A 26337-nucleotide genomic window follows, 5' to 3' on the forward strand; every position below is an offset into this window, starting at 1 on the left:
GCTTGAAGGACCTGAGATACTCATAGTACAATCTGGCAGGATTTGGGGGAACAGAGAAGCCAGAAGCTCTAACTGTGAAGGCTGAGCTACAAAACAGAAGGACCACAGGACTTATAACCACCCCAAGAGGCCCAGGCCTGATTGCCAGAAAGGAGACTCAAGGACCAAAGCAGGGAAGCAAACCATCATGGTGGCTCTTCAAATCCTGAGTGTGATCTAACATTTCCTAGCTTTCCAAAAGCCAAGGCAGAAGCCACTGATGTATTTCTTGCTTTATGTAGCTCAGGACTATGGAAGTCTAGAAAGGGGTGAAGGGCATTAGTGGACCCAGCCCCCAGAAGCTTGGGGGAGGGAGGTGGCTGAAGTCCAAGATTCAGAGCAATATGGCAGAGCACAGGGCAGTGTTTCTCAAAGGGAAGTGCACCGTCTACCTGCCTCGGTAACACCTAGGATACTCATTAAAAACACCAATTCCTGGACTTCTTTCCAATCCTACTGAACCAGAATGCCAAGGGATCAGGGCCAGGAATCTGAATGGTTCACAAGCATCTAGGTGACATGATCACCCTTCATGTGTATGGCTGAAATGCAGGTGGCTCGAAAGAGCTGTAGTCAGACAAACCTGAGACATGCCTCCGCCTCTTAGTGCTCATGTGACTCAGGCAAGTCCCCTAACATTTCCAGGTCTAGTCATACTAGTGTAAAGAACCAACAAAGATTTTCCTAATAAGGGACAAGATGAAAGCAACAGAAAACACCCTATTTTCTGCCTCATCTCAATCAAAGAAATAGTTCCTTGTTTCTTTCTAAACTGAGTAATAATTGAGACCTTCAATAATACCTGCACCATCTTCCACATCGAAGTCACAGATTAACAGTGCACTGATAAGAAATCTTAATTTCAGTAATGAACCACTTACTTTTATTGGGGAGAAAAATCTAATTTGTAGTTAAAGTATTCTTCTAAATATGTAGATTAAATAGCTTCTTTCTACACATTTGAGGAAAATTATACGACATTGCAGAAATTTGTTAGAAATTATTTGAGGGCGCCTGGGTGGCTCAGATGGTTGAGCGTCTGCCTTCGGCTCAGGTCGTGATCCCAGGGTCCTGGGATCGAGTCCCGCATCGGGCTCCCTGCTAGGCAGGGAGCCTGCTTCTCCCTCTGCCTCTGCCTCTCTCTCTCTGACTCTCATGAATAAATAAATAAAAAAACATTTAAAAAAAAAGAAATTATTTGAATATGCATAAACTAGGATGAATTAGATGCATGAGAATTATAATAGTAAAGATGTAGGAGATACAAGTTTTCTACTTGCATTGATCTGAGGGTGTGAGGGTGCAGAGGGCAAGCACGGGGGACTGGAAATTTGGGGGCCAGGTGCTCAAAGCTCTGACCTGGCTCACTTGGGAGTGTGCACAAATCACCTCCATGAGTCTGATGATCAATTTTGTGTGTCATCTTACCTGGGCCGTGGGGGGTGCCCAGGTATTTGGTTAAACATTATTTCTGCATATGTCTGGAAGGGTGTTTTGAGATGAGATTAGCATTCGAGTCTGTAGACTCAGTAAAGCAGATTGCTCTCCCTCAATGTGGGCAGGCCTGATCCTGTCCATTGAGGGCCTGAACAAATCAACAAGGCTGAGTGAGGGAGAATTCACTCTCTCTGCCTGTTTTTGAGCTGGAACATTGGTCATTTCCTGCCTTAGGACTCAGACACAGCCTGGAATTATCCCATCCATTCTCCTTGCTCTCCAGCTTAACAATTCCTTATAATAAATTTATATATTATACTATATTATAATAAATAATAATTCATTATTATAAAATAATAAATATAGGTGTATTATATATAGATATCCTGTTGATTCTGTTTCTCTGGAGACAGCAATTAATAAACTAAAGGTGCGTCCTAATCTATAAATGAGGAAATTGCTTCTGTTGGTCTTCAAGATCTCCTTTATTTGCATATTCAGTGGGATTTGAATACCGCAAACTTCTTTGGAACTAAGAGTTCAATGTCTTAGTGAAAGCAGTTAGCAATGATGTGAAACCATCAGACCTCTCTGATGCTGACTGACAAACACACTTGCATGGTTAGAGCATGCCCGCAACATCCCCTTTTGGTATGGAGAACTACTCTGCATTTGCCACTTTTGGGGACCTTTCCTTAAATTAGTTAAAGCCTACAGATTTTAAATATAGACTTGGCAAACTGCCCTCCATTAGAGCACAGTGGTTTGAAAATAAGGACAAATGCCATGTTTAAAATTAATATTGTGACTGAGTTTTAGCAACTGGCTTAAAAAGGATGGATGGATTACATCTGCTTGGATCCCATGCTTCAGCTCAACAGGGCTGCAAGCTCTTAAAAAAGCAAACACTCGGGGCTGCTCACCAAATGATGGAGTTGCTCAGGTCTCGTTCACAGGCTGTGTTGTTACACATGAGCTAGAAGACTGACAGTTCAGAGACACGCTTCTCTCTGAACCAGTGCAGGAAAGACCCAGGCTGACCAGAGATCTGTGGCCTGCAGGAACACTAGCCTTCGCTGCCACCATCTTGCTTCAGCAATAAGAAGTCATAGCTGTCTCCTTCCCTTTTTGGCTAAGAATCGTTCCTTTTCTTTCCCATTCGGCTTTTATCCAATTATGAATTGAGTGCCATGTACCAGAGACGGCTTCAGACACATCAGCGAATAAAACAAAGCAAGACTTTTGCCCTCTCCGTGCTAGTGGGGGAGAGACAGACAACAAACAAAATAAATCAGTAAATGAAGTAGAATACTAAGAAAGTGAGTGCTACACAGGAAGGAAAAGTAGAATGAGGGGGGGATTGGGAGTGCAGGGAGGGAGCTGGTTGGGTGAGAAAGGGGTGGGGCTTTCATAGGGTGTGACCTACTGCCAGGTCTTCCTGGGGTCCCATCAGGAAGTGACCACTCTGGCCCACCCTCTAACCTTATAACATCAGCAGCGAGAGCCAAAAACCCCACCATGTACCATTTGATCCGGAAGAAGCCAGAGAGCTGATTCCCATGCTGTGTGTTTTTAAACTGTAAAGTGTTATAAAAATAAAAATAGCCATTATAATAACCATCATCACCTAACTTAAATATAGGCACAAGAATAACTGGAGATCTCTCTCTCTCTCTCCCTTCTTGTCTCTCTCTCTCTCTCTCACACACACACATACCCCTCCGGTCCACTCCAATTACCAGAATTCTTTACCCCCACTATTATTCGAAGTCACACATCACCTCTGAGGAAGGAATTCTTCTGTGAGTGCTCTGTTTCCTATATTCAAGATAGCCTGGAACTCTCACCTTCTCCCCATCGCTTTTGAGGTCGACATCTCTACGGTGAGTGGCCCGTGATCAAGAATGCAAAATCACTTTCAGATTGTATACCACACCAATATAATGGGGAAGTTTTTAGAGCCCCCAAAGCCAAGTGATGTTCCCTTTTACAACCTGCTCTTTCATAAAAGCTTCAGTAGGACTTCTGCTCAGTCTAGATGGGTAATTGGGAACTGGAAATATTTAGGATGGTTTGTATTTTTTTTTTCATAACACGCAGGGAAAAATGATCATTTTTCCATCCCTAAACTAATGATGATTTTTGCCTTAAGCATTGTGCTTCTCCTGTGTGATTTAGCTGATTTCTTCAATAATGTTTCTTTTACCTGCTAGGTTGGCTGCACTGTCATTTCCCAGAACACTTGATTGCTTGGCTTACATTTCAGGCATGTCTCCCTTGAACTTGCTGATTGCTCAGTTCCCTGATTCTCCCAGCTTCTTTCCTTTTTGGTGCATTTTAAACTTCAGAGACTCTGAACTTTCCTCTCCTTCTGAAGTGGCCATAACCTGTTCTATGTAACAGCATTACTGCTGACATGGATAAAGAATTAGTCCTGAGGCTGGCAAAAGTCCCGTAGTTCCAAAATCCCCACTAATAAGACTGCCCTGCAGTTAAACAGCTATAGCAAACAGTAATAGCCTATCCACATCCATTATACATCAGGATGCCCATTGCTTTATTGACTGGCAGAAAACAATTCCCATTTCATGAAACAATAAAAATCAAATTGAGTGTAAACTCTCCCAAGGTCACTGCCTCTAACCTTATAACATCAGCAGCGAGAGCCGTAAACCCCACCATGTACCATTTGATTCGGAAGAAGCCAGAGAGCTGATTCCTGTGCTGTGTGTGCAGCATCCCATGGGTGCTTGGCTGGGTGCTGCTTCCCACGGACCTGGCTGTCAGGAAGTGGCAGGAATGCTCTTTCTCACCCCGAGTCTGGCAGATGCCTTCCTGATGGCAATTGTTGCCCAGCCAGCCCACCGAGTAACGTGGCACGTATGTGTCATCTTGAGAGGTATCTCCGGCAGCCTACACTCTTGCTGGCATACGGACAAATTGCTCCAGTACCAGGACTGCCCCAGCTACCCATCCTCCCCCAGTCACCCGAGGACCTGCCAGGGAGAATTCGGTAAGATACTGACAACTGACCAATCAACAGCCCCCAGTTTCACAATTGTAAAGACCTCCGCAAATATATGTGGTGTGGGGCAAACATTTAGTAAATCCCAAGATGAAAAGAAAATGTAAAGGTAATCTAGCCCAGCTCCCTTCTTTCCACCAGAAATGCCTCCGAAAGGATGCCAGCTAAGAGTATCAGAATTATAAAAGCACGGGGAAATGCTCCGATAAAATAAATAAGGACATTCAGTGAAACCCCCCCCCATGAAAATCAAAGCATGCTTTTTTGTAGAAATTCACAAGCTGATCCTAAAATGTATGTTTTTATAATGCAAAGGACTTAAACAGCCGAAACAATTCTGAAAAAGAAGAACACAGTTGGAAGACTTCTGCTTCCTAATTCCACAATGATTATCAAGTCATAGTAAACAAGACAAGTGATACCAACATAAGGACAGGCCCACAGATCAGTGCAAGAGAACCGAGAAATCTTTTTATATTAGAGGTCAATTGGTGCTGGGAAAACTGAATGGCCACATGCAAACAAACAAACAAAACAAAACAAAACAAAACACCCTGAAGCCCTTATCACACACCATACATAAAAATTAATTCAAAATGGATACATCTAACTATGAGAGATAGAACTATAAAACCTCTACAAGAAACGTAAGAAAAAACTGTAGTGATCCTGGGTTGAACAAAAAGTTTTCAAATACAACACCAAAAGCACGATTCGTAAAAGAAAAAATTAATAAATTGTGCTTTATCAAAATTAAAAACTCTTGCACTTGAACAGACATTACTAAGAAAATTAAAGGCAAGCCACATATTTGTAAACCATACGCCTGACAAAGGAATTGCATTCAAAACAGGTAAAGAACTCATAATTCAATAGTCAGAAGACAATTCAAGGGGCGCCTGGGTGGGCTCAGTTGGTTAAGCATTTGCCTTCAGCTCAGGTCATGATCCCAGGGTCCTGGGATCAAGCCCCGTGTTGGGCTTCCTGCTCCATGGGGAGTCTGCTTCTCCCTCTCCCACTGCCTGCCATTCCCCCTGTTCGTGTGTGTGTGCCCTCTCTCTGTGTCAAATAAATAAATAAATAAATAAAATTTTTAAAAACAAAAAGAAGACAATTCATCTTTTTAAATGGGCAAAAGATTTCACAACAAGAAAGGCATAAGATTTACATTGACTAAAAATGATTTAAGTGTACATTTACAATGGGTGATTATGGTATACAAGTTACATCTCAATGAAGCCGCTTGATGCAAAACAAAATCTAAAATCTCTATATGTGGCATGTCACAAATATTATATTACATATGAATGGTGTTTCAAAAACAACAAAAAACATTATTTCCAAAATATTAGCGGTGGTTACCTCTTTTTTGTGGAATTACGGGGGCTTATTGTTTTCTTTGTTATACGTATCTGTATTTTTCAAGTACTCAGTAAAAAAGCATATACTCCTTTTATAATCAGAAAAACAGAATGTTCTTTTTACAGAAAATATGACCTCCACTAAAAGGTAGTATCAAGAAATAAGAACGTAACAATTTCTCTTAAAATATGTTCTAATATGTCATAACACTGATTTTAGTAATTAATCCTACGTGTTGGTATAATATCAGTTCCTAAAAATATATTAAGAATCCTTTTGCCAGTAGCGCCTCTTACACTCACTACAAAATAAAATAAAATCTATGCATGCGGCACCTGCCATCCACCCATCCAGCCTGCCCTCCTCATGCATCTCAAGACTCTGCTCTTATCACTGGATCCCGCCCACCTCCCCTGCTCTTGGGAGGTCATCCCCTTGGTCACTTCCACACAGATCCCCCTAGATTTTGTCACAGAGGCAAAGAGGTACTTCAGAGAGAGCGGGGAGCAGCGCACAGACCTCGGCACCTGGCAGCCTGTCGTTAACAACAGTGCACTCAGCTATTGAGAGAAGGGAGTCGGGAGGCCGTCCATCCGGCTGCTGGGAGCAGACAGGGGAGAGACAATGAGGCACAGCTGTGCCCACCACCACTGCCCTGGGCCCCCCTCCTCACCCCCCTGCAGTCCCCGCCTCTTCCCCTCCCCCCGCAGGGCCTTGGGCCTGAGCCCCCAGATCCTGAGACAGGAAGCTCCCCCCTGGCACGGAAGGAAGCCAAACTGAGTGCAGAGTGTGCTAATCTCTCATGTGAACGAAGGAGCTTAGGACGTGCCTCCTCACCATACCCCACTTTGGGATGGCAATTCTTTGGAGCTCCAGGCCCTTAAGAAAAAGTTAATGCAGAGCGAGACTTTCTTGGAACTCTCCTTCTCTGCCTAAAGACAGATCCCCCAAAGGAACTCAGTTATCAAAAATCCCCTCCCCAGCAGGATGGGCCCATTCACCTTCCCGAAAAATCATTTTCTCTCCCCTAGGTTAACTACATCCCCTCCCCTTCCCTCATTAGAGGGCATATAAGCTTTTAAATCTCAATGCTTTTTTGGGGTTATCCACTTTTTCCCCTGTGATTTCCCATGCATATTTAACATTAAAATTAATAAATCTGCATACCCTTTCTCATGCTAATTTGCCTTTCTTAGTTTATTTCACAGACCCAGCCAGCAAACCGAGAAGGGTGGAGGGAAAGTGCTTCGTCCCCCACATGAGCCACAGCAGAAAGCAAGAGACAAGCACAGCCTCCTGCCTATCCTGTGCTTCTCCCCTTGCACCAGGCAAGCGCACTGTTCCGTCTCTTATGCTGTCACTCTTCACGGTCCCAGTCCTGCCACGGGGCCAAGTCACACAAGTGCATGCCTGCTGCTGACACCTCTAACTTCATTAGCTAAACAGATTATCATCAGAGCAGAATGTCAAAGACCCAGACTATATGTCAAGCCAAGTAACAATTTTAATGCCTTGGGAGAACATTGTTCCTTTGGATGATCTTACTTTAGTTTACGGTGATTGGAAGGTAAATTGCTCTTGCCCGGTGTGAGACACGGCCAGATCCAGAAGAGCCCTCGGCCTCGGGAGCCTGTTTTCCTTCTGTCTTGGCACGCTTCTAGCCAAAGAACTGAACACCAGTCCCCAAATCCAGTGCTCAAACAAACAGACGCAGGCTGTTTTCAAAGGGAAAAACGAAAACTGAATGCACACAAACTACTCATTCCTAGGGGCACCTGGGTGGCTCAGTCGGTTAAGCGTCTGCCTTCAGCTCAGGTCCTGATCCCAGGGTCCTGGGATCGAGTCCCACATAGGGCTCCCTGCTCAGCAGAGAGTCTGCTTCTCCCTCTCCTTCCACTGCCCCTCTGCCCACTTGCGCATGTGTGCTCTCTCACTCTCTCTCAAATAAATAAATAAAATCTTAAAGAAAAAAGAAAACAAAGTACAATTTTTGCATTTTTGCAGCAGCCTTGTAGCTGAAATGGAACTTGACCAGCCTGTAACATTGTTTTTACCATTTCGCTTTCTTCACAAACACAGTACTAGGAAAACATGCTAGGTAAGATCAGCATCACTATTAACCTGCAGTGACTTACTACTGCTGAGCATAGGGAGAGGGACAAGGGAACAATGCACGGGATCTCTTGTTTAGCATTTCACAGACTCACGGTCCCAACATAAGCAGCAACATATATCCCCAGCAGCGATGGTCATCCCAACACTATGAATATTTTGTAATAAATAAATAAATAGATAGATAGATAAAAAGAGTTTATAATTAAAAGTGGAAAAGCATCACCCTAATGTTACAGAGAGGACGCTGAACCAGGGTCTATAAGAACCTTGATGCAAACCTGAATTTTCACCTACTGCACGGGTGCTTAAGCTAGTGAATCCACATTTCCTCATCTGTAAAATGCTACAAACTCTCTTCCTCCAAAACATATGGTGTTGTCATAAGGATTAAGTGAAGTAATACGATACAAATATTGGGTTACTCAAAAGTGCCACACAGATACGTAACATTTTATTTATTTATTTATTTTTATTATTCATTCGAGACACAGAGATACAGAGAAAGAGAGAGAGAGAGCATGAGCAGGGGGAGAAGCAGAGGGAGGGGGAGAAGCAGACTCCCCGCTGAGCAGGGAGCCTGATGTGGGGCTCGATCTCAGAACCCTGGGATCATGACCTGAGCCGAAGGCAGACACTTAACCATCTGAGCCACCCAGGCGCCCCGATACGTAACATTTTATTTTGAATATATTTTTCATAAGAGTTTTCCAAAAGGATGAAAAGAAGAAAACTCTTGGAACTCTTATTTGCTGCATTTCTTCAATACCTTCCCTAGTATGAATATACCTGGTGATTTATTAATGCTGATGAAGATTTAATGTGGAATTTTCATATTAAAACATTAAACTTTTGCAAATGATGCCATTTTCAAAAAAAAAAAAAAACCTGGCAGTGTTTGTATGCTAATAATAGACATTCTGAGCTGTGTCTATTCATTAAAATAAAATTTTCCAAGACAACAAGCTGAGAATTCTTTATTCATTTGTAAGTTCTTAGTACCATTTGGCAACTACCTGAAAATTCATTAGGATAAAGTTCAAGTGTTAATATGTTCAGGATCTCCTAATTTGTTAACCAGGAATAATATACTAAAAACAAGCTGCCCTAATCCTTCAATTTATTAAATGGATATCTCACACTACCACAGCAAGGAGCTGTCATTTTAAATTAAGAGTAGATTGAAAAAGATTGAAATTAATCTTCCTCATTCAGTCACATTTTTAACTTTCCTGAGAACAAAAAAAAATAATAATCATCTCTAGTTTTTTCCTTCATGAGAAATTTTGACACTTTATTTTTTTTTTTAAAGGTTTTATTTATTTGACAGAGAGAGACACAGCGAGAGAGGGAACACAAGCAGGGGGAGTGGGAGAGGGAGAAGCAGGCTTCCCGCCGAGCAGGGAGTCCGATGTGGGGCTCGATCCCAGGACCCTGGGATCATGACCTGAGCCGAAGGCAGACGCTTAACGACTGAGCCACCCAGCCGCCCCAAAATTTGGACACTTTAAACATGACTTGTCACATAAATCAATAGTGCATGACCTATGTATTGTCAAAACTATCAACTGTAGCATTTAGTTTTTGTAATCTCAATTTTAAAACTGTCCTCCCCCTTTTTCATATCAAGCCACTACTCACGGCTATGGCCAGCATTTTCTGGCCATCTTGGTCTCATCAACTCATTCACACAAACCCCGTGAAAATGCTGTTGGGCATCCCAGTTGCTGTGTTTTAAAAGAAGAGGCAAAGTGAGGGCCCTAATTAGAATGAAGAATGATAACAGGACCATCTCCTGTCATGAGCAGAAGACTAACAGTGTGTTAGTTGGATTCTCTGGAGAAACTGAACCTGTGTGTGTGTGTGTGTGTGTGTGTGTGTGTGTGTGTGTGTAAAGGAGAGTTACAGAAATTAGTGAGGGGGTGAAGGAAGCTGAGAAGTCCCACAATCCGCTGTCTGCAAGCTGGAGACCTAAGAAAACCAGTGGTGTAATTCAGCCTGAGTCCGAAGGCCAGAGAACCAGGGGGACCAATGGTATAGATCCCAGTTGGAGTCCGAAGGCCTGAGAACCAAGAGGGGCTGATGTCCCAGTTTGGGTCAAGAGAGTGAACGTGCCCTTCCTCCACCTTTTGTAGGGTCATTGAAGGATGCTCACCTGCATCCTTCAGTTACTGATTCAAATGCTAATCTCTTGTGGAGACACTCACAAAAACGCCCGGAAGTAACGTTTTACCAGCTATCTAGGCATCCCTTAGCCCCGTCAGGTGGACACATAAAATAGTCATTCCAGTCAGTTGCAGGGAGAGGTACAGTGTTTTGATGGCAAGGAGACCATGGAGCTCACATGCCTGAGGTCACTCTAAATGGCCACTAACCCGGTGACAGTATATAAAGCTTTCCAGGTCTTAGTTTATCTGAGCATACTTACCTCTTGGGGGGAGGGGAGAGGACTACCGGATGCAGTTATGACTTATTATTTCACAAAGAACTAAAAGTACGACCAAAGCAGAATTTCAGCCAATGTCTGTTGAGTTCTTCCATACTGAGCAAATCCACACTTGATCTGTTCAATTTCTGTCAAATACTTCCTCAATTTTTTGTTTGATCTTTAATTCATGTGGTATATTACTCCTATTTTTATTTTATTTCTAATTCAAATCATCCTTGAATTTATGAAAAAACAAATGAATTCAGGAAGAGTAACTAACTAAATTGCTCAGTATTCTTACAGATTTTCTTCTACAAGGAATAGCTCTGTTCTTGACACTTTATCTTGAACTCCTTTATCCAGACCTCCTTGAAACAGGGCCAATGGCATTCATTTCTCAACCATGTCATAAACAGAATGTTATGATGAAAGTTTCGGGAAACAGTGGGCAGAGTAAAGTAACTTTCATTCCAAAATGAAACAGCCCAAACCCTTAAAGAAAATGAGCAATCGCAATAGGAAGCTGGCAAAGTTTAAAAAAAAAGGGGGGGGGGGTTATAAATTTGAACTCATCACAAAAGGTTATATTCTTTCCTTTTTAGCTCTGTTGCATGGCTTAAAATATTCTCCAGAATAACAGAACAACGTGTCTAACAGAGGGCTGCTTCTCTTCCCTAAAACAAGTACACAAGTTCATGGCCTTTAAATTCGTATGCTTACAGAGGTAAACAGGGAGAATCAAGAGCTGCGTCCCGGCGATGCCTTACACTCCCGGGAAACTCAAGAAGGCAAACTGCCCGGGCCTTCTCCTGCCCACACACCGCCCGCCTTCCAACCCGCGTGCACCCCTGCAGGTGCGCCCAGCGCGCGCTCCCCTACCTTGCACAAGGACGGGCATTTTCCAAGACGACGGATCAGTGCGAGCTCCGCCGGCCACGGCCTGGGCTTGGGGCGGCCTTCATGAAGGCAAGCCTCTGCCAAAGAAGTCCCACGAATGTAAGACGTCTCGAATGCTTTTAAAACCAAACGTGGTGTGGACCTGCGCAGGAGGCCCCTCTCCGCTGCCCAGGCCCGGACCCCGCCACGGTCGCTCAGGGAGGCGACCGTGCGGACGCCGTGACGGTGCTCGGACACGGACGCCGGGGCCTCGTCCCACGAGAACCTCGAGTGGCGAGACCGTGGAGCTCAAGTTGGTGGACGCGAGCTCGGCGTGGACTCCGGCCAGCTCCTCCTAGACTCGCGAGCTCCGCCGCGCCCCGCCTGAGGCCTCGCACCCGGCGGGACAGGCGACTTCGCCGGGCCCTGCAGCACCTGCGGCCCCGCGTGCTCGGCGCCTCGCGCAGCCGCAGGAGAACGGGGGCGGTGGCCCCGGGTGCAGCGAGCCCGCCCAGGACGGGGGACGGGGGACGGGGGACGGGGCCCCGGGTGCAGCCCAGCCCGCCCAGGACGGGGGACGGGGCCCCGGGTGCAGCCCAGCCCGCCCAGGACGGGGGACGGGGCCCCGGGTGCAGCCCAGCCCGCCCCGAACGGGGGACGGGGGACGGGGCCCCGGGTGCAGCCCAGCCCTTCCAGGACAGGGGACGGGGCCCCGGGTGCAGCCCAGCCCGCCCAGCGCGCCCGCAACGCTGCAGCGCTGCGCTCCCGGCGCGCCTACCCACGGGCGGAACAGAAGCGCGCGGGGCTGCCCGAGGCGCCTGCCCGGGGCCACCGGGTGCATCGAGCCTCCAGCCCCGAGCCCCTCCCCACACTGCTCCTGGTCACTCCACCGCTGCCCTGGCTGCCTGGCCTGCGCCCTCCAGGCCCCGACGGGGTTGCGCCTACCACTGCCAATCGCTGTGCGGCCCGCGCCTCCTCTCTGGCCCGGCTGCGAGGTAACGCACTCGGACCCTGGCCAGAAGGGAATGGGCCTCCCCGGATGGGGTGGGGCCTCCAGGACGGTGTGGAGGACAGCACCTGAGCCGGGCAGCCTGTGCCGGGGGGCCCAGCACGGCTGCAGGGTTAGGCCTTCCACTGAGCAGACCAGACCACCCCCCACTCCGACCCAGTGAGGCCATGTGGCAGGTGGACCGTTCCGTTACTGCACCCCATGATTGTGGGGTGCGGGGGCTGTTTGTCGTGGTGGACAATTGCCTTCAGGAGACAAAGCATGTGTGGTCGGGGTAGTAACATCAAAGACCACCATTTGGGGTTGATTTCTGAGACCTACAAGGGTTTGGGTTTGGGTTTGGGTTTGGGTTTGGGTTTGTTCTGGGTTTGGTTTGGTTTTTGGCTCGGGCCAGCTCCAGTGATCCCAGCAGGTTCTGAAGGCCGGCAGCCCACACAGTGGCTAAACTAGAGTATGTTGTGGGAACTACTCACTTTGGGTCAGGCTGGGTCACTAACAGCACCTGGTGGTCCAGCCTGACTAATCACTGTTAGGAGCTAAAGGAGGTATGAGGTAGATAGCTAGGTTTGGAGAGGTGTAGGTTTAGCCCAGGCCCCAGCCCAGACTGAGATTGCCCCTCCTTAGGGTGTTCCAGGTTGAATGTTACTGAGACACCAGAATGCTTGCAGGCCCCTGATGCCCCTACCCCAAGCTGTGGAGGTTTACAGGTGGGCAGGAGCCAAAGGGCCTGAACACAGGCCCTGCCCCTCCCAGGGTCTTGCTCCCTTCTCTCCTGTTAAGGAGCCCTCCTGCCCCGGGGCTTGTTCTTCAGATGGTGCTGGGCCCAAAATGGCCACAACCAAGTGTTCTGGCCCGACTGGCCTGGTTGCAGGCCCCTTACATAGGGTAGGAGGGTCTCCTCTTTCGTACATCTGGATTTGTGAACTATTTTGCACTGCTAATAAAGATTGTACACTGGAGGGAAAATCAAACTTTTGGAATTTTTAAATTGCCATCCTTTGGTACATCCTTAGACTAACAGTAAATCAGAATAATGTCTTGCAATAATATGGCAAAATAAATAACTGTGATACCATCTCATATCTTTGCACACAGGCCAGGGCAGCCTTTAAACATAGGATCAAACATGAGGGCAAACATGGTTAAAGACCTGAAGACAAATGCTGTCAACAAGGACCAAGGGAGAAAGGCCTGTGGCCTCTGCATTAGGAGTCTGACTTTTCAACACTACGAAAGGTAATTGGATAACCAGTCTGTCATTTTTGTGTTGATTCAACAAGATAAGCTTTTCCAGAATTGCAGCAGGAAGGATTGAGATTGCACCTCCAGAGGGTGTTCGGGGTGTGAATGTTACCGAGACACCAGAATGCTTGCACAGTGTCTTTGGGAGATGGCCCTGCACCGCAGACGTGGATGGACTGATCACAGAATTTGCTGATAGTTTCATTATCATCACCCAGAGAAATAAACAAATGGTTCTTCTTTTGTAATGAAAAGCCAAAATATCAGCCTAGAGAATAAAAATCTGTTTTTTCTCTCCTTACATAGGTTTCACTTACCGAGAGTATTTCTTACAGGACAATTGCAGCTGGTTTAGGAGCCAGCCTACAACTGTTCATGACGTCAAGTCAGCTCATACAAATGAAAATTTAAAAAAAAAATTTTTTTCATCAGGTCAAGTCAAAAGTTAGGGACCAGCTGGAAAAGAATGTCATCCTACACTTGAGATTAGGGATTGGGACAGACATGTTTGTCCTTCTGTCTTGTTTTATATTCACAGCGGAAACAGCAGAGAGGCTTCTGTGGGTGACTGATTTGACAGGTAGCTTACGAGTGCAGCCCAAATTCAAAAACCTTCCAGCCTCCACAAAAGCAAGCTCTTCTTTCTCATCTTTTCTTGACATTTTGCTCCTAAAATTAGCTTTTTGATGAGAAAATTGCAGTGAGTCACACCAAAGCTAGTTAAAGGTGAGGCAAATGCCTGAGATTGAAATTGAGTTGATTCCACTTTGCTTGCTGATGGTGCCTGTAATTGGACATTGGAATTAGAACTGCCGTGACCTTTCACAATAATAAGAAAAAAAGCTCTATTCAATTTGCTGGAATTTTTTTTTCTATATTTAAAGCATTTTTTTTGAATGAAGTAATTTACCCTTCTTTTTAAATTAGCAATACCAAGCAGCCTGTTTTTCATGTTGTTCTGTGCATTTATTCAATAATTCTAGTTCTCAAATCAATAAAAACCAATCTGTTTCTCACTTTCTTATCACTTCTTGCTCCAATCCCAACTTCCTCCCTGCCCCCACTGTCCGTGGAAGCTACCAGTGACTTACCTTTCCTTCGTTGCTATTTCTGCCACCCTGATTTCAGAGGTGCTCCTCTCCAAATGTGCTCCTCATTCTATTCCTCCTCCGCCGAGTGTCATGTCTGCATTGGCCTATTAGCATATATTGTTTAGAGTCACTGTTTGAAAGTGGGGTGACAGACAAGAGGTGGAGTGCCTGGTCCCAGTTATGTTCCAAAAGCTGGAACAAGATTGCATTTCTTTCTCCATAGCACTTCCCGAATGTTGTATAGCTCCTTTCAGTTTATTTATTTCCATCACTTAACATTTATTGACTGACGTTCTATGTTCACCCATATTCAAGTACCTTAATAAGATTCAATATTGCTCAAAGCAGGAAAAAAAAAAGTGCCAACCTCATGGAGCTTGTACTCTAGAAGGCAGGCACAGACAATAGCAAAACTTAGGAAAATATAGAAATAAGGGAAAACAAGTTAAATATGTAAAACATGAGAAGGTGCCAAGAGCTGTGAAGAAAAAAGGAATCTGGACTTGGAATTAACTGTAAGCTTCTAGAAGGAAGATCAAGAGTTCATTTTGAACATGATAAGATTTAGTAATGCTAGACAAGCAGAGGTCACCTACACAGAGACAAAAGTGTGCAGTTGGATAAGCAAGTCTGAGAATCAGGAGACAGAGCTGGACAAAAAATACAAATTCGGGAGTCACCTCCATAAAAATACGTAAAGCCATGAGACTGGCTGATAGTAGCAAGAAAGAGTACAGATAAAAAAGGGAAAAAGTCCAGGATTGAAACAAAGGCACTTCAACTGTTACAGGCCAAAGAAATGAAAGTAGTAAGAAAGCCAATTTAGGAAATGATCCCAGTGTTTCCCAGCATAGGGAATGATCAGTTGCATCAAATGATACTAAGAAACCAAGCTAAATGAACAATGAGTGTTGGCCAATGCATTTATCAACACAGAAGTCATTGACGAGCAATAATCAAGGAGGAACACAACACTGAGTACCTGTTACACATCTGGAAATGGAACCACATCAAAGCCTCCATTGTGATCAGGATAAACCAGTAAACAGCCCTGGGTTCATATCTCAGCATCCCCACCTCTCCTGAGTTGTAGGACTTCTGATAAGTCCCATAAATTCAGTGGATATTGGTTTCCATCTTTACAAATGGGGATGCTGCTAATACCTCATTGGGCCCTAATCACATGCCAGGTACAGTTCTAAGTGTCTTATTAACTTATTTAATCCACACAACAGTCTCCTAAAATAAGAATCATTATTTTAACTATTTGATGCCTGAGAATGCCGATCCCAAAGATGTTAGTGATAGAGACCAAGAGACTACTTGCCTACTGACCCTATGGTAAGAGCATCTGAGACAACCCCTAGTGACCTCAGCCTTCGGCTATTCATGCCTCTAGTTGGCAAGCTGGATCGAATAACTCACTTTTTACAGATGAAATACAGAAAAGTGATAGGATGTCACTTCCAAGATTGGGTTACAAAAAGATTCTGGCTTCCACCCTACTAGCCCTTTCTTTTCTTCCTATCTTTTTCACTCGTATGGAGAAAGCCAGCTACTGTGTTGTGAGCTGCCCACCGGGAGGCCCCCGCGTGGCCAGGAACTGATGTCTCTAGCCAGTAGCCCTCAAGGACCTGAGGCCTGCTAGCTGCAAAAGTAGATTCTCCCCAGCTGAGCCTCCAGATAAGACCACAGCGCACACTGCCTCTTCATTGCAGGCACATAAGATGCCCTGAGCCCGAGCACCCAACGAAACTGTGTCTGGATTCCTGACCCCCAGAAGTTTGAAATAACAAATGAATATTGTTTTTAGCTGCCAAGTCTGAGGGTTATTTGTCACACAGCAAGGTAACTAATACAGGTGGTAAATGGCAGAGATGGAGTTAAAATCCAGACATGTTTTTGCAAAAGCCTATTTAAAAAGGATATGGAGAAAGGGCTCTTAGGATCTGTACAGGGTTACAGAGTGCCATCATCCTCAATTGGTCCCTCTGCAGCCTTCACCAAGTCCCCAGATTAAGATAGAACTCTGGAGGGAAGGGACTGCATATTACACTTGCCATCATGACTCTGACCTCCAGAGTGATCCTACTAATGAAGGAGTAGCCTCCTCCCCTTCAGAAATGTCCATGGATAAACAGAGAAACATTCCCTGACACCGTTCTCTTCTATGTAGTTAAAAATACCTAACTTCATTTCATCAGGCACCAGGATTTCATATATATATATGAAATAAAATATATATATATTTTTTTAACACTTCTTAGAAGGCCTTTTAAATACAGGATTTAAGTTTAAAAAAATCAAAGCTGTCTAGCACAAATCACACTGCAGATCCTTCCCCCATATATGAAATTGGATTTTTAAAAGTCAACAAAATTGGCCTGGAGGGAAAATAAGGAAAAGGGAATTCATAAAAATAGTTGATATATTAATCAGTGGGATGAGATTAATTTGCTTTGCAGAGAGAATGGTTGGTGCAATAGACTGATTATAATGTAAATTAAATTTTTTTTTTGGCACCACCTGAATCCCTTCCTTCCTCCCAGCAGCTGCCCTACTCCTCCATCCCTGGTCCTCACAGTATCTGAGGTTCATAAAGAACAGGGCCCTGATGGGGCAGAGGGAAGAGGAAGGCTGTTCAATGGGCATAGAGTTTCGGTTTTGTAAGACAAAAAAGTCCTTGTCATCTGTTGCACAAAGATGTGAATATAGTTAACACCACTGAACTGTATACTTAAAAAGGGCTTAGGAGGTAAGTTTTATATTATGTGAATTTTACCACAGTTGAAATAAATAAGTAAATACATAAGCAAAGGAGACCTTTATTAGGAGACCCAAAAGTTCTCATAAAGTCCTAGAAATCTCCTTAAAAGATTTTTCTTCATAAAAGAAGAGAGTCACCACAGACTGCAAATCAGGGAGGCGTAATCTTAGCGTTCAAGTCAGCAGCTCACAGATAGTAACTGAATGTTCTGTTGGAGCTCCGGGTCGCTGTAGGAGTTGTACTTACTTGCACCAAAGCAAATCTCATGGGCAAATCCAAAGCACTTCTTGGAGTAACTAGTTAGATAATACAAGGTGAAGTGTCCCTTAGAAAACTAAAGACAGACGTGTAAGTAAAGGAATCTGACACCAACTGCTTGTAGAAGGAATTCTATTTTTCCTAAGAATATACATGGAAAACACATGTAAACCCAACATGACTTTTAAAAATGCATAAATATGCTTATTAACACACAGTCTCTCTCACACACACACATACACACAAATGAGGCCTGAATCTCTAAACTAATTGCCCTAGATCTGGTTATTTTTCCAACTAAGCATTTATTTAGTACCCTCAAACATAATATATAATACAGTCTGAGCAAAATTGTGTGTTGCATGATCTCTGAATGACCTCCTAATCTAAATTGCTCAAACAAAACAAAACTTGAAGGACTGATTGAGAAGTGGATACAGCAATAGAAAACTATGATGACCAAAGAAAGAAGTTGTCAAGTTGTCAAGCATTTTTAATGTAGGGTAGCTCTTATTTGCCCTGAGTCTATACCTCTAACATATGAAAATTTTCATTCAAATGATTTAATTTCCAAATAACTTCACACAAATTTGAGTATGAGCTTAGAAGGTGTTGCACAAGATAGACATTTTAGCAGTTAAGGAAAAAATCTTGAGAATTTATATCCTGAATTCAAATAAAGAAAAAGGGAATACCATGAAATAGCAATAACCAATTAAAAATACTTCAGTCTTGAGAAATATGTATTTTAGAATTAAAATATTCAAGTGTTTAAAAGCAAGTCAATTGCAAGGATTAGGCACACATTTTTGGCACTGATTTAGTTTCATTGCCACTGAAACGTCTTCAAACCTTACATGAACTTTAGGCTTGGTCCATTCCAAGCCACAGGGTTCATCCCTAAATTTAATAATGGTAGACCAGTTCTCCATGCCCTAAGAATGGCTTTTAAGCTGAACTAACAAATGCAGCAACAGAGGCAAGTAATTATATTAACAACTTGTAAAAAAGAAAAAAAAAACTATTAATCAAATGTAGCTTGTCCTTGGCCTCGAAAAATTTTAACTATTGAGAATTATGAAATGCATAGAAATGCCACAAGGGGGTGCTGTGGATAAACCAACAAGAGCCCTTCCTTGGCCACAGTGAAATAATCTTCCAATTTCCATGAGGTAAAGTCGACCGGTGCACAAAAGGAGAGGAGAGATCTTAAAATAGGAATATATCAAGAACATATACCCAGAAATAGAGCCTCACACATGAAAATAGGTATCAAAAGACAAACAGAAGAGAATAGCAGGCCTTACTTTCTCTTATTTTCTCATTACAGATCCAGTCATTTTAGACAAGCAGTCTTTGTCTCTTTTCAACAGGACGCTAAACTTGAGATACATTTTCTCATCATTCTCTTTGGAGAGCAATCCACTTTAAAAAAAGAAAAAAGCAGCTCCAAAGCTGAGTTCCTGGAGGGAGCCTGGACCCCCCACCACCCGCCAGCCAGCGTCCAATTACACCACACGTCATTTCAGCTCAAAGTGCTGTCTTTTACCATTACATTCTCAAGGGCTAAGTAAAAAAACAAAAGCAAACAAAAACCCTTACTCCTGAAGGTTCAGAATGCAAATGAGTTCTGAAATTCTGAGTCAGGCTTTGTTGTGCTCAGAATTAATTCCACTATTTTTAACTTCCCAGAACTAAAGTCACTGAAGAAAGGATCATTGAAACCTGAAGACTAAAAGTTATGAGTAGTTTTATTATTTAGCTTTAAAAGCTTTCCCATGAGTGACAATACAAAAAGGAAGCTTCTCGCACAGTACTGGGTTGTTGTCTTTCATAAAAGCATTTATTTGATTGATAAAATCTGTGATACCTTGAGGTTCAATTATTTTTCAAGAATTGTTTTCAAAATGCATCACAAAAGTGCTTTTCTTCAACCTTGTTAGCCTAACCTACTATCCCCAAATCAACTGCAATTTAGCTATTTTAGATCCTTTTTTTTACCTCCTGTTGCTCTGAATTTTAGTGAACAAAGCATGAATAATAAGACAGTAGGATGGGGGGCAGGGCCAAGTACACAGTAGAGCTTTACTATTTATTAGTTCCTTGCCCAGTGCTTCCAGTTGGCTTCCTTTCATGTTTGGGGGATACCGTCCCCTTTGCTTACACACAAGGATGGTTTTATCCACAGCTGTCAACTAATTTTCCACGTGCTATGACCTTGAATTCTAAGGCAAGCTCTCCCATCCAAGGAGGTCTCACCCTACTGACACCTGCCATTCCCTCGTGAGCACTTTGTTCTCCGCGGTGCACTTGAGAGCCGCGGAGGGGTCGCAGGTAATGGGTAAAGCATGGTCCGCAAGTTCCAACAGCTGGAATAAAACTAAACCTTGGGAAACGCCGAGCTACAAGTCTGGAGGGTATGTCCTCAGATACTGAATTGCAAGGGACAGAGTGATTGGCAGGAGGCAGCGAGGCATGAAAAGAAGGTGGATTGTGTAGACAACCCCCATACTGGGTTGAATAGTGTCCTCCAAAAAGATATATTCCTGTCCTAACCCCGGGTCCCTGTAAATGTAACCTTATTTGGAAAGTGTCTTTGCAGATATTATTAATTACATATCCCGAGGGGAGGTCATCCTGGATGACCAAGGATGACCAAGGAACGCCAAGCATGGCTGGCAAATACCAGAAGCTGGAAGCGAGAGAAGAAAACAGACTCTCCTTCGGTCTCCAGAAACAGTCACTCCTGCCAACACCTCGATTTCAGACCCGTGGCCTATCTCCTGTGTTAGGCCAGCCAGGGTCTAATAATTTCTTACAGCAACCCAAGGAAGCTAATAAAACGACATGGCCTCAAATCAGTTCCACACCAGCTCTGTGGCTTAGAACACCAAACATCACTGTCTTCATCTAAACTAGAGTTCATAACGTGTATCTTACAGAGAAACCAAAACCCAATTTAGACTGCCTATTATCCACTCTACAACCTACGCGACCATGGGCATGGGACTTCACACGTTGCGTCTCAGCTTCCTCATCCATAAAATGGGGATGAACATAGAAACTAGCTGGTAAGGCTGGGGTGAGAATGGGGGGGGCAGTACACAGAAATCGCAGGTGCAGAAAGCCGTGCCCGCATAGACAAAGCCCTCGGCAAGCGGGAGCCGCAGGAACTGAGTAGGAGGAAGACCAGTAGTGTTTCAGGATAACCAGAAGATTCTAACTGGAGAGTAAACGTGAAGTAGACCCTGAGGCAATGGTCCCATTTGGAGGGGTCACAGAGAAGGAGAGGGCATCTCGGCCAGACCCCCAGGGAGGGGGGGTCAGCTCAGGAATATAAGCAAAGAGAGAATGGAGTTGAAGGAATATGCGTGCAGAGGTCTTGAGAACCAGCGGAATGGGACAAGGTTGAGGATGTTGGACAGCGAGCCTGAAGTTAAAATGCACTAGAAATCCCATGGATAGTTTAGATACGTTACACGGTGACGCAAGAAGACATTGCAGTCCTTGACTAAGGAAATGACACCCCCAAAGAGAATGTTTAGGACAGATGAGTCCAGTGGGAAAGAGCCGAGCAGGGCTCCTCACCCCTGCTGCGGCGCAGGGCCCTGTCCTTCCAGCCCGAGCAGCGAGGCTGTGAAACCCTGCCACGGACAGCAAAAATAGATTTCCAGAACATGCAGGGAAAAAAAGACAATGACTACCCAAGATGCACTTGTTTTATTATTAGATTCAAACATACACGTAAGTACTCCGTCAAATTGTCGTACACATTTTTAAACTCTCAGCACCTGCCTGCCTTTGACCCCAGACCCACAAGGGTGAGCTGGTCCTCAGAGAACCCTGGCGCAGGGCTTCCGAGGAGGGGAGGATGCTCTGGGAGGGAGAGCAAAAGAGGTGGACAGAGAACAGCCCAGTGGATAGAGGGCAGGGGGAGGCATGAAGGGGCTCAAGAGCTCCAGATCTGCAGGTACAAAGTAAATAAGTCATGGGAGGTCTTGAGCAGCATGATGACTAGAGCTGATAATCTTATACTGTATATTTGAAAATTGCTGAGAGAGTAGATCTTAAAAGTTTTCATCACAAGGAAAAAAAAGTTCTGTAACTATGGATGGTGAGGATGTTAATTAGACATTGGTGGTGATCATTTCACAGTATATACAAATATCCAATCATTATGTGGTATACCCAAAACTAATATAATGTTGTATGGCCATCATACCTTAATCTTTTTTTTTTTTTTTTAAAGGAGCAAAATCAGAGAAGTTGCCCAGAGAGCTGCTGTTATCTTTAGAGAAGCTGAAGACAAAGGTGGTGAAAATGGAAATAAGAAAGAGAATCAGACACAGGTACTTCGCAAAGTAAATTGATGGAGTGAGAACAATGAGCTATAAAGAAATAAGGAGCAGCTGACTCCAGGGCCTTCCTGAGATAAATAAAACTGACTCATATATAGAAATGGAAGGAACAGGAGAAAAGTGAAGTAAATGTTGGAGGTAACCACAAGCTCAGAGTGAGCACCTCTTACACTTTGAGGCCCTGCACATTGCAGAGGAGGTTCCCAAAGTGACAACGAACAACAGGGTCCTTAAATGTTGCCTCGGTGACAGAGAATTATAGATTGGCTATATCAACACTGTTAAAATAAATTGTGTGGACTGAAAAACAAACATTGCCTTGAGAGATAAATTATTAGAAGGAAAACTTAGTAAAAAGAAAAAAAAAAAACATTTTTTTCTAAGATTCTCCTGGCCACAGGGGGTCAGTGTTGCTTCGAAGCAAAATGACCCTAAGTCCCTTAGGGGGTATAAAGGTCTTAAGAAATTATTACATTTTCTTCAAAAAAAATGTTAGTTTTGATACATCTGATTTTTAGACTTACTGAATGACAGATGGTTACAGCATGTTAAAAAATTTCAACTTGTTAAAAAAATAAACTTGTTAAAAATATATATTTCCTGTAAAATGAACTTGGATTCTCACCATTCAAAAGCAATAAGAGAGGGGAGAAATATATATATGTAAAAAAATAATATATATATGTAAATAAAACACATGCATCCCATTTGATGTATATACATGTTCAATATGAGTGTGCAATTTAACTCAGAGCTCAGTGCCAAGGAAAATAAAACCATGTCTTAACTCTCTGAAGAGGTCAGATACATGCTCATGGACATATTTAAATTCAGATTTTAAAAATTTAACAATCCTTGTAAATTAGCAAGGTAAGAGATGCAAATAATTAGCCAATTAAGCCAACCTTTATGTGGATTTTTTAAAAACAGTAGTATATAGACCATTTCTCTGCTTCTCCTGCCACTCATTACCACATTTACCACTTGGTAAAGATACAAAAAGAAAAAAATAAAAGCTCTATGGACCCTACCTATGAGAAAAAAAGAAAAGAATATTTAATATATATGTGCAATGGAATATTACTCAGAAATAAAAAAGAATGAAATCTTGCTATTTGCAATGACATGGATGGACCTAGAAGGTATAATGCTAAGCAAGATAAGTCAGTCACAGAAAGACAAATACCATATGATTTCACTCATATGTGGAATTTAAGAAACAAATGAGCAAAGGTTAAAAAAAAAAAAACAGATGCAAACCTAGAAGCAGACTCTCAACTCTAGAGAACAAACGGGAGTACCAGAGGGGAGTGCGGGGAGGGGGGGGCGGAAATGGGTGAAACAGGTGATGGGGATGAAGGAGGGCACCTCTAATGAGCACCAGGTGATATGTGGAAGTGTTGAGTCACTATATTGTACACCTGAAACTAATATTACACTGTTAACTGGATTTCAATAAAAATGCACAAAAAAGAAAAATAAATAAAATAAAAGCTGTATTGTAGACAATGAAAGCAGAGATTAATATTGGCCGAATCTTCATTCAAAGAGTAGAATTGAGGGGGCAGAGATGTGGCGGAGAGAAGGAGAGCTAGATCAACTCAAACATAGGGCAAAAATCATAACTATCCTGTTGAGAAATTCCCGTAGAACGATGGGTCCAGTTTTCGGATGTGTTGTGTCTTTTTGATTCATCCATGTTGCCCCAGTTCCACTCTTACCTGAAACATCTGGATATTCATTCGTGCATTGCTCTGGGCAGAGAAATGGACAGAAACAGAAGGATTGAAACTCTTGCGGAGCAGTGTTAAATGAGTAACCAGATCGGGGAATATACAATCACACATCGCGATAAAGGCTCTGAAAGAGAAGAGCAGAGTGACCAGGCAAGACCTTCCAGAGGAAGTGACATTCAAGCACCAAGGACCATCCAGACCATGAGCTGTGCGTTGTCGGTATTTCGGGTCACAGGTGGTGCACGGTGAGCGTGAAGGAAAGAAAATCATCCTGGGTCTGAAGAAGGTCAGAGGTTATCCCAGCTGCAGCGGGAAACCAAAAGAATAGAGGGAATCATGATCCAATCTGCATTTAAAGGGGAAAAAAATATTTTGGCTACTGTGGAAAGGAGTGGGGTGGGGGCTCAGCAAGAATGGAAGTAGGGAGATCCACATGTGATCAGGAAGAGGTACAGGGCTCCAGAAGGTGGCCCTGAGAAGGTGGAGAGGTAAACAGATACAAGACATTTAGTGGTAGAATCAGGAGGATCAGATGGGGAAGCAGGGAGGCAGTGCTTATGTTTACTGTGTGTGTGTGTGTGCGCGTGCGTGCGTGTGCATGTATGTACTTATGCCTCTACTTCTGAAACTTAACTGTATTGTTTCTACACCAAAATACTAACCTTTCCTCTTAAAAGCAAAATTACTGAATTTGTACTGGGTGACACAGAGAAGTACCAAGTAATATATCATCGGGTGTGTTGATTTATGTACATAGAATAACACCAATTGAGTGTCATGACTTTACTGATAATGGAAGCAAAACTGTATTTGGCCAAATGCTTTTAAAATTTAAAAAGAAAAGATTAAACGATGATTATCCCCTTGCAATTCTGATTGTATGTCCATTGTTCAAAGTCTGTTGATTTTTCCCTTGGGAATATTCACGGGAAATGAACAAGTTGAATCCAAAAATATTCATCTCCAAATCTATAAATTATAGTCCAATTCATTTCCATTCTAGGGGAGCATTTTCAACAACATGCAAAGTCTGTGATAAGAGTATCTGTCTCAGCCAAGCAACTCCCAGGAGGAATAATGGAACTGCGGATACTTCTAAATCTTATTAAAATTACAAGGACTAAAATACTCTAAATGGGCAGAGCTGCTATCCTCAATTAGTTCTGGACTTTCTGATGAACATGGAGGTCACCTGGGCAAGCTGGTTTCCATCTGGCGGAACCGGATTACCAACTTTTGTGGGCAGATTCTTAAGTGAATTGATTTCAAAAGGTGTTAGGTGCGAGGTGGAAATTATAGGAGACTGCAGGTGTAGGGGTTTGGGAAATACTTTTAAATTATAGAACACAATGATAAAAAGGCTATAACTATAATGGCTATAACTTTCCCATAAAAGAGTTTGACACAAGCAGGTAGCTAATCGGGGGCAATCTCTACTAAAAGCCAGAAGAATGCCCAGAACCACACTACCTTTAAGCGCAGCCCACAATCCACATATTTACCTGCATCTGTTCCCATAAGACTGTCCCTGGGCCCGTACCTTGCATAAAGCTTTATCTTATCCCCATGATGTCTCTATTCTAAGGAACAGCCCAAGGATTTTTGACTCCTCTCATCGGTAATTGTTGTAGGAACAAATCAGGGTAATAGTTGTAAACGGCTTTGAAAAATTTAAAAGTGCAAAGCAAATACAAGACAATGTTATAATTACTTATGATTTCATCTGTTACATTTTATTATAACTATAGACTTGAAGGAAAGCACAAATATACAACTATAATAATAAATGTCATATTATATAATAGGATTATATTGCTTATTGTTAATCCTCAACAAAGAGATAAATGCTAAGATCTCCTTAAAAGATTTTAACTATAGCTATTTTAATTTAATCCCAAATCCTGAAATCTGGCTTTCAAAGGATGGGATCATGGCATATGTATTTTCACAACTCTCTAGGTGACTTTGATGTACACCCCAGCTTCAGAATCTCTGCATCGATTCAATGAATATAGGTAAGAGTACAATTGTAGTGGTCAAATATAATTCATTTTAATATACATAGTTAAATTGAGATTTTAAAAATACAACCATCCTTATAAATTAGCAAGGTAAAAAACGCAAATAACCTTCCAATTAATCCACAACTTTATGTACACTGTCAAAAAATGCAGTAATACAGAGACCATTTCTCCGCTTCTCCCACCACTCATTACTGCAGCATCTCCGTCCCCCTGAAAACTGGAAATCTCCCGAAGGCATCTGTCTCACATAATCAAGGACATATCCCTGAGCGGTCCTCCTCTCTGGCTCCTCTCCAAAGCTCAGGTGCTGTATAAAGGCTCTTTGCTGCCATGGTGCTCCCACCAGTGAGGTCAGCTGGGCTCCCAGAGGGCCAGTGCCCAGTGCACTCGTCCTCCGCTGAGCCAGTCCTGCACAGCGGCGACCTCAGAGGGCCCGCCGTCGGTGCACATGCTCTGTGAGACGCTGTGCTATCCGATGGGGCGGGGAGCACGTACGTGCGTGCACGCACACCTACACCCACCCACACGCCCCACACACGCACCCACACTTACATGCATTCCTAACCCACACCC

General features: G+C 43.4%; 1 protein-coding gene across 1 annotated transcript in view; it reads right to left on the reverse strand.

Moving 5' to 3' along the window:
- Positions 1-26337, reverse strand: part of SOCS6 (suppressor of cytokine signaling 6) — a 156728-nt gene that overhangs the window by 24969 nt on the left and 105422 nt on the right. The gene's annotated exons all lie outside the window — the stretch shown is intronic.

This window comes from Halichoerus grypus, chromosome 13 (genome assembly GCF_964656455.1).
Source record: "Halichoerus grypus chromosome 13, mHalGry1.hap1.1, whole genome shotgun sequence".
In the NCBI taxonomy this organism is placed as follows: domain Eukaryota; kingdom Metazoa; phylum Chordata; class Mammalia; order Carnivora; family Phocidae; genus Halichoerus; species Halichoerus grypus.